Source organism: Rhincodon typus, chromosome 4 (assembly GCF_021869965.1).
Source record: "Rhincodon typus isolate 14 chromosome 4, sRhiTyp1.1, whole genome shotgun sequence".
In the NCBI taxonomy this organism is placed as follows: domain Eukaryota; kingdom Metazoa; phylum Chordata; class Chondrichthyes; order Orectolobiformes; family Rhincodontidae; genus Rhincodon; species Rhincodon typus.
In genome coordinates, this window is record NC_063335.1 from 62,046,920 (window position 1) to 62,061,503 (window position 14,584).

The window sequence follows — 14,584 nt, forward strand, 5'->3', positions numbered from 1 at the left end:
GAGATGTGGTGGTGACATCCCCACTAGAACGTATCTGAACCGGCAGGCAGTACAGGAGGCAGTCTTACTGGTGCTTCCTCTGAGGGATCTGTGTCTTCTTTCTCAGAAGTGGAAGAGGAGGGGATGCCCAAAGGGTCTTCATGCTGGAGACTGTGCAATGTCACTGGTTCCTGCAGAATATAAAAGAGAGAATGAGTTGTGAAATAACAGTAAAACTTCAGGCCTGTTAATACGTTCACAGGAGTGGCACTGAACCTGAGAATGATTCTTACTTCACTGGCAGGAAATCGCGGTCTCAGCATCACCACATCAGTCTTCTACTCAGGCAAGGTGCTCTCCTTTGGGGGTGGAATGGGTGGGATGTTGGGGGTAACAGTAGTGTCGGTATATGTGGTCAGGAGGAGATGGATGGCAGGCACCTCACCACCCTTCAGAGTGTTTTCTCTGCCTTTATTTTGGGTTTTTTTCTCATGGAATAGAACAAAGTTGGGGGATGGGAACGGGATTGAGTGAGATGAAAGAGATGAAACTGTTAGTGTCAATGCAGATTTAGGAAAGATGGCGAGATGTCACAAGTGAATGAATAAGTAGAACAGGGGAATACAGGATTAGCAGTATTTTTTTCTGTACATGTGTGCATGCACATGCGCTTGTGCATCTATGCCTGTCCATGTGAGCGTGCGTGTGTATGCACGTGTATTCATGCATGCATGGTGTGTGTGTATATGCACGCTAGTGAGGGAAGATACAATGTTCAAGAGTGAGTGTGGTAAAGCATGCGCTGTAATAAGAGATGTGTGCAGCATCAGACACAGAATGAATGTGAGATAGCAAAGATAAGCTGATGGTAAGTGCAGCAGTCATTAAGCTTCTTGTGGCACTGGGGGGTGTTCTTCTGGACTGTGGACCTCAGATGAGGTTGGCAGGATCTGCTGCCATGACATCCTTTCCTGATTCTGAAGAAAAGGGACATACATCGTCTCCGCCAAACTGTCCACAACAACCTCCAAGTCCCAGTCAGCAAGGTGGTGAGATAACTACCATTTCACAACCATCCTGAGGCAAGTCTTCATGCACAGCAACTGTGAGGTCTTTACCCACAACAACTGTTCTGGTCAGGTGGCAGTGATGGAGGGGGGTGTTTGGCTCCAGTGCAGGTGTAGTTGTCAAATTTTGATTCTCAACACAATGGAAGTGTGAACACTGTTCAAGTAGTGGTTTCCAGGTTCCAGCTCCATTTGTTGGTGAGCCTCAGACACCCAGATCCCCTTCCTGATAGCTATGGTTAACTCCGTAGACTTCACACTTGCCCAGGTATCTATCCAACATATCTACATGAGTCTGCACTTGACCTCTTTTCTCCCTCAGCCCCTGGCATATGAAATGACCATGCCAGTTAAGATCAGACATTGAAGCCTATCTCCAACTACACCACCTCACCCCTAACTTCCTTACTCCGGACAAACACCCCTCATGCATGACCCTCTTCCCACCATGCTTCACCAACCTCTCCCTTACAAATAGAGTTGCCCACCTTCACAACTGTCATCAGCCCTTTTCACACCCTCACTTCCAATACCCATGAATATGTTCCAAAGTTTCTTTCCTGTCGTAACAGCCCTCCTTGTCCCATTACTCAGATTTGTCCTTGGTATTTTGGGATGGACCTAATGGACTGATCAACGTCCACTCATCTGAGTGACTAACCAGACAGCCCCAGATAAGAAGTGCCCTACCAACAACCCCCCCCCCCCACCCCCCGGCCCAGACTAGCCACTATGGAGCCATAGGACTAATCATGACCCACATCCCTGGACATGGACCCCCTGACTGCGAACAACTGGAATGGATGCTTGACCATGGGATGATTTTGGAGGCTGTTCTTGACTTAGCGTAGCAGGACTCACTGATAAATACTTCCTTGGACTTCAATAAAGCCTCCCCTCCTAATACTTTGAGACATGCCTGCTTGGTTGCTGCACATGTAGTATGTTTGCCGCATACGCTGCAGGCATATGGTGCACCTTAGGCAAATTGTCCACCTACAGCACTGCAACAAGCCCATGTGCCATTTGTAAGCTGCCTGGTTGTGGAACTTGCTAATAGGTAAGACACATGCAGGAAGGCACTAAGTAAGCAAGTACAAACAGACCAAACAAACACCTTGAGATGTAGCTGAGGGCAATCTATGAGCAGTGTGCCTATCCTGACACACAGAGTGTTCTTGCAGTAGCGTTTCAATATTAGTTGTTGGTGTGCCCTGAAATGCCAATCTGTGCTTCTATGTGTCTTGCAAGTGGATTAGAGAGGTGCCATTGGATTCTGAGGGATTGGCAATTTTCAGATGCCAATGCCAACTGATGAGAGGGTGTGTGGGACTGATGCCCGTGAATTATGCCTTGGGATGCTGTTACATTATGACCAATGTGGAGACTCTTTGCAGCAATAGTGAGCTGAAATCACTAAGTACCCACTCTGACTTCCATGTCAAGAATTTTCAGCATTTAGTTTGCTTGCAGCAGGTGGTAGGATAGGAATCTGCATTTTAATGAGGAGAGATGTACAGTTAATATAGTCATTAACAACCCACAATCCCTCTTTATAGACAACTCATTGCTCCTGAGTGGAAATGTGACCTCAATACCAAAAGCTTAGTTAAGAATTAGTCTGGCTGTTCAGCTTGGTCTCATTGTCTTTTTGTGTGATTCAGCCAGATTTCTCAATACAGCCCAAATTGCTCATACCCTATAAGTTACTGCCCAGCAAATCCTGCACTGAAATATACCCTGCCCACACCCTCAACATTCTTCAAAGAACAAGGAGCCTAATAATACAGACAATACACTAACTGGATTCTTATGAAGGATTAATATGGGGTCATTATCACCTCGTGGATATTATGTTTTACATCTCCTGACATAAAACCTAAAATTCCATTGGCTTTTCCCATGGCCTTGTCAACCTGAAGTGCTGCTTTTAATGAGCATATTTCACTCCCATAACACTGGCTATTTCCATCGTGTCTGAGCTCATCTGCTCCTGAAATTCTCATCTATTCCTTTGCTCTTTTAGACTCGACTCCAATGTTCTCCTTGCCAACGTTTTTCCTTCTATCCTATTGATAGCCAGGAGGTTGCAGAGAAAGAGAGGTACCAGCCACCACAGGCTGCAGAGACAGAGGGCTACTAGCTGCAGACATGCTGCTGGGAATTCTTGGTGTAAAACTTTTGACACACACAGGAAAGAAACAGTTTACGAACTGAGAACGGCCTAAGTTCTGGTGCTGACCTGAGCCGATTGGAACCACTTGGTACCAACAAAGTTCTGCAAAAAGTAAGAAAGATGAGGTAATGCAAAAACTTTATTCAGACAAGGAGCAATGAGGTAATGCTACCTGGGTCAATAAGGTAAAGGCATGCGATAAGCAGACTAGCCTGAGCCAATGGGAAGGAGACAGCACGACTCGAGAGAGATAAGAGAAAGAACATGTCAGCAAAAACTCTGGAGACTAACCATCCTGCAATGTGCTGACAACATTGAGTGCAGCGTCAGCCCTCATTAGCAGCAGCAGCTATCCTGATCGAGTGTTAGCTTTTATATTCTGTGAAGTGGGAAGTGTTAGAGGACGCCAGTGGGTGTATAAGTAGGTTCTAGTTCAGTTTGTGGGAAAATATATAAGGTCTAATTTGTAATAAAACATATAAGCAACATATGTCTTGTTTAATGCATTAATAAAGTAAATTGTGAGGTCATGAGAATTGACTCTTCTCCTTTCTGTAAAGCTGATAACTGGAGCCGGCATTCTCCAGGCTCTAACATACTTCAGTGCTGTGACTCGGATCTGAGGGTAGCTCTCTCCGTTGAGTCAGCAGGAGACTCAGGTCAGACCGAACTCAGGTCAGTTTAGGGGTCTCAATGTTAGTCCAAAAACATAACCATTATGCTCCTCTTGCAGGAGAGCTGGAGTGTTGGGGGGTGTTAGTGAAAGTGTAACAGTAATTACATAAAAGCAAAACAAATCAAGCAAAGTCTCAAAGAAGCAGTTAGAGTTAACTTGTACAGTAGTCAACAAGAAAAAAATGCTTCAAGTTTCAATATTATACCATGTGTAGTCTCTGCCTCTAAAGATAGCCCCTAATGTATGCCAAGGGTTGTGAGTGCTGGTACTGAATATATGATGGCATTTCTTCATCATTGTCCTCCTACTTTCTCACCTCCTGATCTTCCACCACTGCCTCATCAGGTTATAATTCTTGAGGATATGAAAAGACAAGATGAGGGAAGGGATCTGGAATGTAAGAGATACATATTTTAAAAATCTTCAGCTGGTAAACCAGAAGGGATTGCACAAAGAGAATGAAGTGAGATGTGAGGAGAAAAAGTAGACATGAGGATTCAGTCATCTTTTAATCCTTTCAGCCAGGCCAAAGCCTACAGTCTCAATGATGGTCACTCCAAACATGGTGATCACCTATCTACTTTGCGATGAGGACCTTCAACTGTACTTCAACTATTTGTTTCCTCTACGTCTAGTTATGTGCTACCTGGTCGTCCATGAGATGAGGATGTGAGAATGAGAGTGGCTAAATTTATTTGGATGATATAGTTATTTAGAATTAGAATTAGAATAGACTCAGAATATCCTTCATTGGCACATATACTCAAGTACAGAAGTACAGGAGTACAGTGAAAAGTTTTACAATGTCACCTCTTATGGCGTCATCTAGGTAGAAGTAGAATCACAGAGTACCTAGGTTCAAATCTTAGATACAAAAGAGGAATAAAAACAAAAAGTACTTGCATTACTTTACAATATTTAAAGAATAAGTTAGAAATAAGACATAGTTAAAGGATTGACATTACAGTCAGATGAACAAGTTACAAATAAACATTTCATTGCAGTAGCTCAGCACAGGGGCTAAGCTACACACATGGTTTGACCACCCACGCCAGACGCTAGTCCAACAATTGTCCCCACTCTGCTCCAAGCCTCCAGTCCACTCCACACTGGCTGTCAGCTGCTCCAAGGTAAGTTTCTTCCGGGACTCCTTCCCTTCACCGGCCTCACCTGGGACTTGCTCCCCACGCTGGCCACAGCACCAGGACTACTTCTCCATGCCGGCCTCTGCCCGGGACTGTATCCCCACGCTGGCTGCTGCTCTGGGACTGTCTCCCCATGCTGGCCTCCGCTCTGGAATTCGCCTCCAGGGCTCACCAGCACCCCCATTACCCTAATGCAGAAAGGAGAAATAAAGAAGAGAGGAAGAAAATGAAAGCAGAGGAGCTCCGACTGGAGGGTCTTACTCTACCACTATCTTGGACTTATGATTGGAAAGCTGACAGTGGTAGCAAGTGTTAAACTTTCAGCAGTGACATGTGTGTGATGGTAGATTAACGGTTAGAAATCATGATCGGCACAGATGAGTGTAAGTGAGTGATCGTGCTGCAGTTTACTGAGCAGCATGCGAGGCAAGTGGTGTAGCTGATTGGGTATTGTAGTCGAAGACACATTACTGTCCCTAAGCATTCAACTAAGGTTCTGGAACATTGTGGTACTGAGCATGAAGTCCTCAAGGCTGGTCACCTAATTTTGACTGCCATGGCTATCTTATCCCATTACCTTTAGCAATCTGTCAGGATGGCCTTCAAGTTCAATTTGGAACTTCTCATTATCTCCTCCTCCAAGGCATCCTGTGCAGTATCTGGGAACATTAAAGTGTGCTTTCTCCCATGTAATGCCATAACTTACTTAGACTCTCTTTCACAAACAATTACAGCTTGTGATGCAGATAGAGTGCATGTTGCCTTTCCATGTTGCAGGCTAATTTTAAGAGGTGTTAGCCTCACACAAAGCTCTCAATAATCATGAAACCCAGGAAGCAATACAAAAAATAGGCAGCATTGAAAGCAATGGGGACAAGTTAATATACATCATAATCCCTTAGTGTGTTTTTGGCAACAATTAAACATCTTGTATTATGTTATAGACATGAAGACAGAGCACCATGCAAATTCAAAGCTAAGAAGAAATTTGGTAGCAATCTCTTTTTATAGATATGGAGAGCAAGTCTAGAAGTTGATAGTATAGATCACAGATCCTTGATTTCCCTTGAATTGCCTCAGTTAAAGTTTTAATGAAGGAAGCAACATTGAATCTTGTTGAGTTAATAGGTAACTACATAAATGGCTTGTATCCTCTTAATTGTGAAACGTTCCTTTTTTTTCAAGCTGATGGACGCAGAAATTATTAAACTTCAAAATATTTCTTAATCCCTGTGATCACCAGGAGGAAAACTACAGGGTTATGAAGAAGAGGTGTGAGATTGAGTCCAGATGAGCTGTGCTGCAAAATGCCAGCATACTCGTGATGGCCCAAATGACCTCCTTCTGGGCAGTAATCATTCGACAATTCTATACTTAACCAATATCAGCATTGCATTGCCATTGTAGGACACTTGCTTCGTTCGAGCTGGTTGTTGGTTCTCCCTAAATTTCAATAGGATTCCATTGGCTATAAAGCAATCCTGAGGTCATCCTGAGGTCATGATGGGTGCCATACAAGTATTGCCTCTCATCTGAAGTTTGCAGGACTTTTTTAAAAGAAACCTCCACAATATTAGGTGGCAAGAGAACACCATAAGAAGTAGAAACAAGAGAAACAGGGTAGGCGATGGCCTAGTGGTATTATTGAGAGACTATTATTCTAGAAACTCAACAAATATTCTGGGGACTCCAGTTCGAATTCCACTGCAGCAGATGCCCTCTGAAATGGCCTAGCAAGCTATTAAGTTGTACCAATTGCTACAAAGTGTCAAAAAAGAAATGAAACTAGATAGATGACCTGGCATCAACCTAGGCACCAGAACAGACAAAAGCAGAAGCAGCCCTGTCAACTCTGTAAAGTCTTCCTCATTAATATCTGGGGACTAGTACCAAAAATGGAAGAGTTGTCTCACTGACTAGTCAAACAACAGCCTGGCAGTCATACTTACAGAATCATACCTGACAGACAATGTCCCAGTGCCACCATCACCATCTTGTGGATACGTCCTGTCCCAGGACAGACCCAATAAAGGTGGCAGGACAGTGGTATACATTTGGGATGGAGCTGCCCTCAGAGTTCTTAACATTGACTCTGGACCCCATGAAGTCTCTTGGCTTCAGGTTAAATATAGGACGCTTCCTTGCCTGCTGATTACCACATACCACCCTTGACTGATGAATCAGTACTCCCCCATGTTGAACAACACTTGAAAGAAGTATTAAGGGTGGCAAAGGTGCGAAATATACTTTGGATGGGGGATTTCAATATCCACCACCAGGAGTGTCCCTGCAGCAGCAGTGAAGGAATCAACAAGAGGGAAAAGCATACTTGACCTCATCCTTACCAATCTGCCAGCTGCAGACACATCTGTCCATGACAGTATTGGAAAGAGTGGTGACCTCACAGACCTTGTGGAGATGAAGTCTTTCCTTCACGTTGAGAATAACTGCGATCATGTCATGTTGCACTATCACCATGCTAAATGAGATAGACTTCAGACAGATCTAGAAACTCAAGACTGGACATCCATGAGGCACTGTGGGCCATCAACAGCAGAAAAGTTTTATTCCAGCACAATCTCATGGCCCAGTATATCCTCCTATCAACTATTACTCTCAAGCTAAAGAATCAACCCTTGTTAAAAGGAGAATGCAGGAGGGCATGCCAGGAGCAGCACCAGGCATACCCAAAAACCTGATGAAGCTACCAAACAGGACTACTCGCATGCCAAACAGCATACGCAGCAAGTGATAGACAGGGCTAAGCAATCCCAAAACCAATCTAAGTTCACAATCCTGCCACATTCAGTTGTGAATGGTTGTGAAGAATTGTACAACTCATGGAGGAGGCAGGTTCACAAAAATCCCCATCCTCAATAATGGAAGAACCCAACGCAAAAGATAAGGCTAAAGCATTTGCAGCAACCTTCAGCGAGAAATGCCAAGTGGATGATCCATCTCGGTCTCATCCAGTGGTCCCCAGCATTACAGATACCAGTCTTCAGTCAATTTGATTCACTCCACATGATATCAAGAAATCATTAGAGGCACTGGGTACTGAAAAGGCTATGGGCCCTTGACAATGTCCCAGTAATAGTACTAAAGACTGGTGCGCCAGAACTGGTTGCTCCACCGGCTAAGCTGTTCCAGTATAGTTACAACGCTGACATCTACCTGACAATGTGGAAAATTGTCTGGGTATGTCCTGTATATGAAAAGCAGGGCAAATCCAACCCAGCCAATTACTGTCCCATGAGTCTACTAATGATCATTAGTAAAGTGACAGAAGATGTCATTAATAGTGCTACCAAGCAGCACTTGTTCAGCAATAACTTGCTTAAGTAATTCCCAGTTTGGATTCTGCCAGGACCAATGAGCTCATTGCAGCTTTGATTCAACCATGAGCAAAACAGCAGAATTCTAAAAGGTGAGGTGAGAGCGATAACCCTTGACATCAAGGCTGCATTTGACTAAGTGTGTATTAAGGAGCCCTGGCAAAACTGGAATCGATGGGTATTGTTGGCAAACTCACCGCTGGTTGGTGTCATATCTAGCACATAGGAAGATGGTCATGGTTGTTGGAGGTCAGTCATCTCAGCTCCAAGTGATCTCTACAGGAGTTCCTCAGACTGGTGCCCTAGGCCAAACTATCCTAACCTGCTTCATCAATGACCTTCCCTCTATCATAAACTCAGAAGTGGACTTAGAAGTCAAATGCTTGGCAGTGATTGCACAACATTCAGCACTATTCACAAGTCCTCCGATACTGAATCAGTCCATATTCAAATGCAACAATATCCAGGCTTGGGCTAACAAGTAGCAAGTAACATTTGCACCACACAAATGCCAGGCAATGACCATCTCCAATAAGAGACATTCTAATCATCTCCCCTTGACATTTAAGGGTTTTTACATCACTGAATTCCCCACAAACTCAAATGGACTCATTGCATAAACACAGTGACTACAAGAGTAGATTAGATGAAAACTGCAGCGAGCAATTCACCTCCTAAATTCCCAAAGCCTATCCACCTCTACAAAGCACAAGTCAGGTGTGTGATGGAATACTCCCCACTTGCCTGAAGAGATGCAGCTCCAACAACACTCAAGAAGCTTGATACCATCCAGGACAAAGTACCTGATTGACTGACACCACATTCAATAGCATCCACTCCCTCCACCACCCACGCTTAGTGGCAGTAGTCTGTACTATCTACAAAATGCTCTGCAGAAAATCACCAAAGATTTTTACACAGCACTTTTTGAACCCATGACCACTTCCATCTGGAAGGACAAAGGGAGCAAATATGTGGGAATACCATCACATTCATGTTCCCCTCCAAGCCACTCACCATCCTTACTTGGAATTACATTACCATTTCTTCACTGTCAAATTCAGGGAATGGTCTCCGTAAGGGCATTATGCGTCAACCTACATAACGCGGACTGCAGGAGTTCAAGAAGACAACTCACCACCACCTTCTCAAGGGCAACTAGGTTAACATACAGGTTCATTAGCAGTTAGGAAGGCAAATACAATGTTAGCAATCATTTCAAGAGGGCTGGAATTAAAGAGCAGAATATACTGCTGAGGCTGAGGTTTTGGGCCCCATATCTAAGGAAGGATGTGCTAGCCTTGAAGGAATTCCAGAGGATGTTTACAAGAATAATCCCAGGGATGAAGGACTTGTCAGACGAGGAATGGTTAAGAACCCTAGGCCTGTAATTGATGGAGTTTAGAAGGATGAGGGTGGATTTCATTGAAACTTACAGAATACTGAGACGCCTGGATAGAGTGAGGTGGAGATGATTTTTCCACATGTCGGAACTATTTGGACCAGAGGACACAGCCTCAAAGTGAAAGGATGATCCTTTAGAACTGAGATGAGGAAGAATATCTTCAGCCAGAGCACAGTTAATCTGTGGAACTCGTTGCTACAAACAGCTGTGGAGGCCAAGTCAATGAGTATATTTAAGATGAAGATAGATATGTTCTTGATTAGTAAGGGTATCAAGGGTTATGGGGAGAAAGCAGGAAAATGCGCTTGAGAAACATATCAGCCATAATTGAATGGTGAAGCAGACTTGATAGACCAAATGACTTAATTCTGCTACAATATATTATGGTCTTCCTCTAAGTCATACAGATAGAACATAATATATATCATAATATATATAAATATACAAACAGCTGTGGTCCCAGCACTGATCCCTGTGGAACCTATGAATCACAGGCAGCTGCTTCTCCCCACTCACGGTTTCTTATCAATTAATATATTGGCATAGGCAGAAAATTAACTATCTCCAACACCAGGGCGCTTATCGCTGACTTATCTTTTTGTCTTGTTGACTGCCTTCTGGAAGGCCAAATATAACTAGTTCTCCTCTGTCCATTCTGGTTGAGATTTCCTTGAAAAACTAAAAATTTGTGTGGCACAATCACCCCTTTGGGAAGTGATGCTGACTATGCATAATTTGAATGATTTTCCAAACGTTCCTCTATTATTTCCTTAATAATTTATTCCAACATATTTCCATGAATAGATATTAAACTAATCAGTCTATACTTACCCACTTTTTGGCTCCCTCCTTTTTTGAATAGAGGTTGTCATATTGACAGTTTTCTAATCCTCCTGTAATCCTCCAGAATCCAATGATTTTTGGAAAATTACAACCAATACATCCATGATCTATGTTGCTTCTTCTTTTAGGATTCTAAAATGCAAGCCATCAGATCCAGGGGACTTATCTACATTCAGCCCCATTAGTTTGTCTGATATAACTTCTCTAGTGATGGTGATGGCACTTAATTGCACTGCCCTATTCTTTAACACTAATGGAATATTCAAAGTATTTTCCACCACAATGCAAAATATCTGTTTAACTCCTGTCCCATTTCTTTATTCCCCATAATGATCTCCCTGGACTCATTTGCTAAGGGACCAATGTTCACTTTGACCTCTCTCTTCCCTTTTATATGTTTGAAGAAGCTCTTATCATCACTTTTTATGTTCCTCACTAGTTTGTCCTTGCAGTTTGTTCTTTTTTTTGTCTTGTTAGTCCTCCTTTGCTGGATTCTGAATTTATTCCAGTCTTTGGGGCTATCCCTGACTTTAGCCTGCTTATATGTTTTATGCTTCAATGTTATACTTCCCTTAACTTTCTTGGTTAGCCATCGTTGGTTTATCCCACTTTTAGAATCTTTCCTCCTTGCTGGGATGTATTGTTGCTGAGAGTCATGAGTTACCTTCTTAAATATCTACTGTTGTTTGCTTACTGTGTTTTCGGCTAATCCATCTGCCCTATTCACTTTCTCTAGCTCTATCCTCACTTCATTAAAACTCCCTTCACATTAAACACAGTTGGTTCTGATCCAACTTTCTCACTTTCAAGCTGAATATTAAATTCTATCATGTTATAATCACTACTTCCTGGGAAAATTTTTATTAAACCTACCTCATTATCCATTACCAGATCCAAGATAGCCTGCTCTGTGGTTGGCTCCATGACATATTGAAAGTATCTACAATACTATCCCTAATGCATTTGATGAATCTGTCGCTGTATTTACCCTTTCCAGATTGATTAACTCAATCAACATAAAGATTAAATTCACCAATAATTATTGCTCTATTTTTACATGCTCCTATTACTTGTCAAATACTGTTTACACACTTTTCTAAAGTGTAGTGGTTATTTGGGGTCTCTGAACTACTCATACCAATGTCTTCTTTCCTTTTTTTTACCTCTACCCCAATGGACTTCATATCATCCAAAATTCAATTATCCTCATTTCGTCTCTTAATAGCAGTGCTATCCCACCACCATTTACTTCCCATCTGTGTCTCAAGCTTTCCTGTATGTTAAGTTCCCAGTAACCATGTCTCCGCAATGGCTGTGAGATTATTGAATCAGAGATAGTAGGAACTGCAGATGCTGGAGAATCCGAGACAAGGTGCAGGGCTGGATGAACACAGCAGGCCAAGCAGCATCATAGGAGCAGAGAGGCTGACGTTTCGGGCCTAGACCCCACTATCGGAGAACCCACAGATGACGTCACATCCGCCACCGCCGGGTTCCCCACTTCCGGGACAGCAAACACCATCGCTGCCGTTGCCACCGACACTGAAGTCGCGACCACCCTCACCGCTACTGCCGCCGCCTACCCCGCACCACCTACCTCCGACGCCGGTCCGCCCATCACCGACGCGGACGGAACTCCGCCCACCGCCGGCGCAACTCCGCCCACAGCCGACGCCGACACAGCTCCGCCCACAGCTGACGCCGACACAGCTCCACCCACAGCCTCCACAGCCAGCAGCTCCAGAGGAGACAGCAGCACCCAGCCCTGCCGAGTCTTCACCATCCCCCCAGACCTACCCCTTACTGAGGACGAACGGTCAGTCCTCAGTAAAGGGCTCACCTTTGTCCCCCTCCACCCACAGATCAACGAATACCGCTCACGCTTGGACATAGAGCAGTTTTTCCGCCGCCTCCGCCTCCATGCTTACTTCTTTAACCGTGAACCTAACCCTCCCTCTACTGACCCCTTCTCCCGCTTCCAACACACCCCCTCCTCCTGGACACCACCCCAAGGCCTTCTACCCTCCCTCGACCTCTTCATCTCCAACTGCCGTAGAGACATCAATCGTCTCAACCTCTCCACCCCTCTCACCCACTCCAACCTCTCCCCCGCAGAACGTGCAGCCCTCCGCTCCAATCCCAACTTCACCATAAAACCCGCGGACAAGGGAGGCGTAGTTGTAGTATGGCGCACTGACCTCTACATCGCCGAGGCCGGACGCCAACTCTCCGACACCTCCTCCTACCGCCCCCTTGATCATGACCCCACCCCTGAGCACCAAACCATCATCTCGCAAACCATCCACATCCTCATCACCTCAGGTGACCTCCCACCCACGGCCTCCAACCTCATCGTTCCCCAACCTCGCACTGCCCGCTTCTGTCTCCTTCCCAAAATCCACAAACCTGAATGCCCTGGTCGACCCATTGTCTCCGCCTGCTCCTGCCCCACTGAACTGATCTCCAACTATCTCGACTCCATTTTCTCCCCCTTGGTCCAGGAACTCCCTACCTATGTCCGTGACACCACCCACACCCTCCACCTCCTCCAGAACTTCCAATTCCCCGGTCCCCAACACCTCATCTTTACCATGGACGTCCAGTCCCTCTACACCTGCATTCCCCATGCAGATGGCCTTAAGGCCCTCCGCTTCTTCCTGTCCCGCAGGCCCGACCAGTCCCCCTCCACTGATACCCTCATCCGCTTAGCCAAACTCGTCCTCACACTCAACAACTTCTCTTTCAATTCCTCCCACTTCCTACAGACAAAGGGGGTAGCCATGGTACCCGCATGGGCCCAAGCTACGCCTGCCTCTTTGTAGGTTACGTGGAACAATCCCTCTTCCGTACCTACACCGGCCCTAAACCCCACCTCTTCCTCCGTTACATTGATGACTGTATCGGCGCCGCCTCGTGCTCCCACGAGGAGCTCGAACAGTTCATACACTTCACTAACACCTTCCACCCCAACCTTAAGTTTACCTGGACCATCTCTAACACCTCTCTCCCCTTCCTGGACCTCTCTGTCTCCATATCGGGCAACCACCTAGAAACCGATATTCATTTCAAGCCCACCGACTCCCACAGCTACCTAGAATACTCCTCCTCCCACCCACCTTCCTGCAAAAATGCTATCCCCTATTCCCAATTCCTTCGCCTCCGCCGCATCTGCTCCCAGGATGAGGCATTCCACTCCCGTACATCTCAGTTGTCCTCGTTTTTCAAGGACCGTAACTTCCCCTCCTCGGTGGTCGAGAACGCCCTCAACCGTGTCTCCCACATCTCCCGCACCTCATCCCTCACACCCCGTCCACGCAATAAAAACCAAAAAAGAATCCCCCTCGTCCTCACGTACCACCCCACCAACCTCCGGATCCAACGCATCATCCTCCGACACTTCCGCCATCTGCAATCCGACCCCACCACCAAAGACATCTTTCCCTCCCCACCCTTATCTGCTTTCCGGAGGGACAACTCTCTCCGTGACTCCCTTGTCCGCTCCACACTCCCCTCCAGCTCCACCACACCCGGCACTTTTCCCTGCAACCGCAGGAAGTGCTACACCTGCCCCCATACCTCCTCCCTCACCCCCATCCCAGGCCCCAAGAAGACTTTCCACATCAAGCAGATGTTCACCTGCACATCTGCCAATGTGGTATACTGCATCCGCTGTACCCGGTGTGGCTTCCTCTACATCGGGGAAACCAAGCGGAGACTCGGGGACCGCTTTGCAGAACACCTACGCTCGGTTCGCAACAAACAACTGCACCTCCCAGTCGCGAACCATTTCAACTCCCCCTCCCATTCCTCAGATGACGTGGTCCATCCTGGGCCTCCTGCAGTGCCACAACGATGCCACCCGAAGGTTGCAGGAACAGCAACTCATATTCCGCTTGGGAACCCTGCAGCCCAATGGTATCAATGTGGATTTCACAAGTTTCAAAATCTCCCCTCCCCC

General features: G+C 45.6%; 1 long non-coding RNA gene across 1 annotated transcript; it reads right to left on the bottom strand.

The window, feature by feature from the left end:
• Positions 1-4,628: 4,628 nt before the first annotated feature.
• Positions 4,629-12,285, bottom strand: LOC125482921. The gene is made up of 2 exons (XR_007261914.1): positions 12,224-12,285; positions 4,629-5,231 (listed from the first exon to the last, which is right to left on the bottom strand). It is a non-coding gene; the product is annotated as an uncharacterized LOC125482921 (long non-coding RNA).
• Between the last annotated feature and the right edge of the window lie 2,299 nt (positions 12,286-14,584).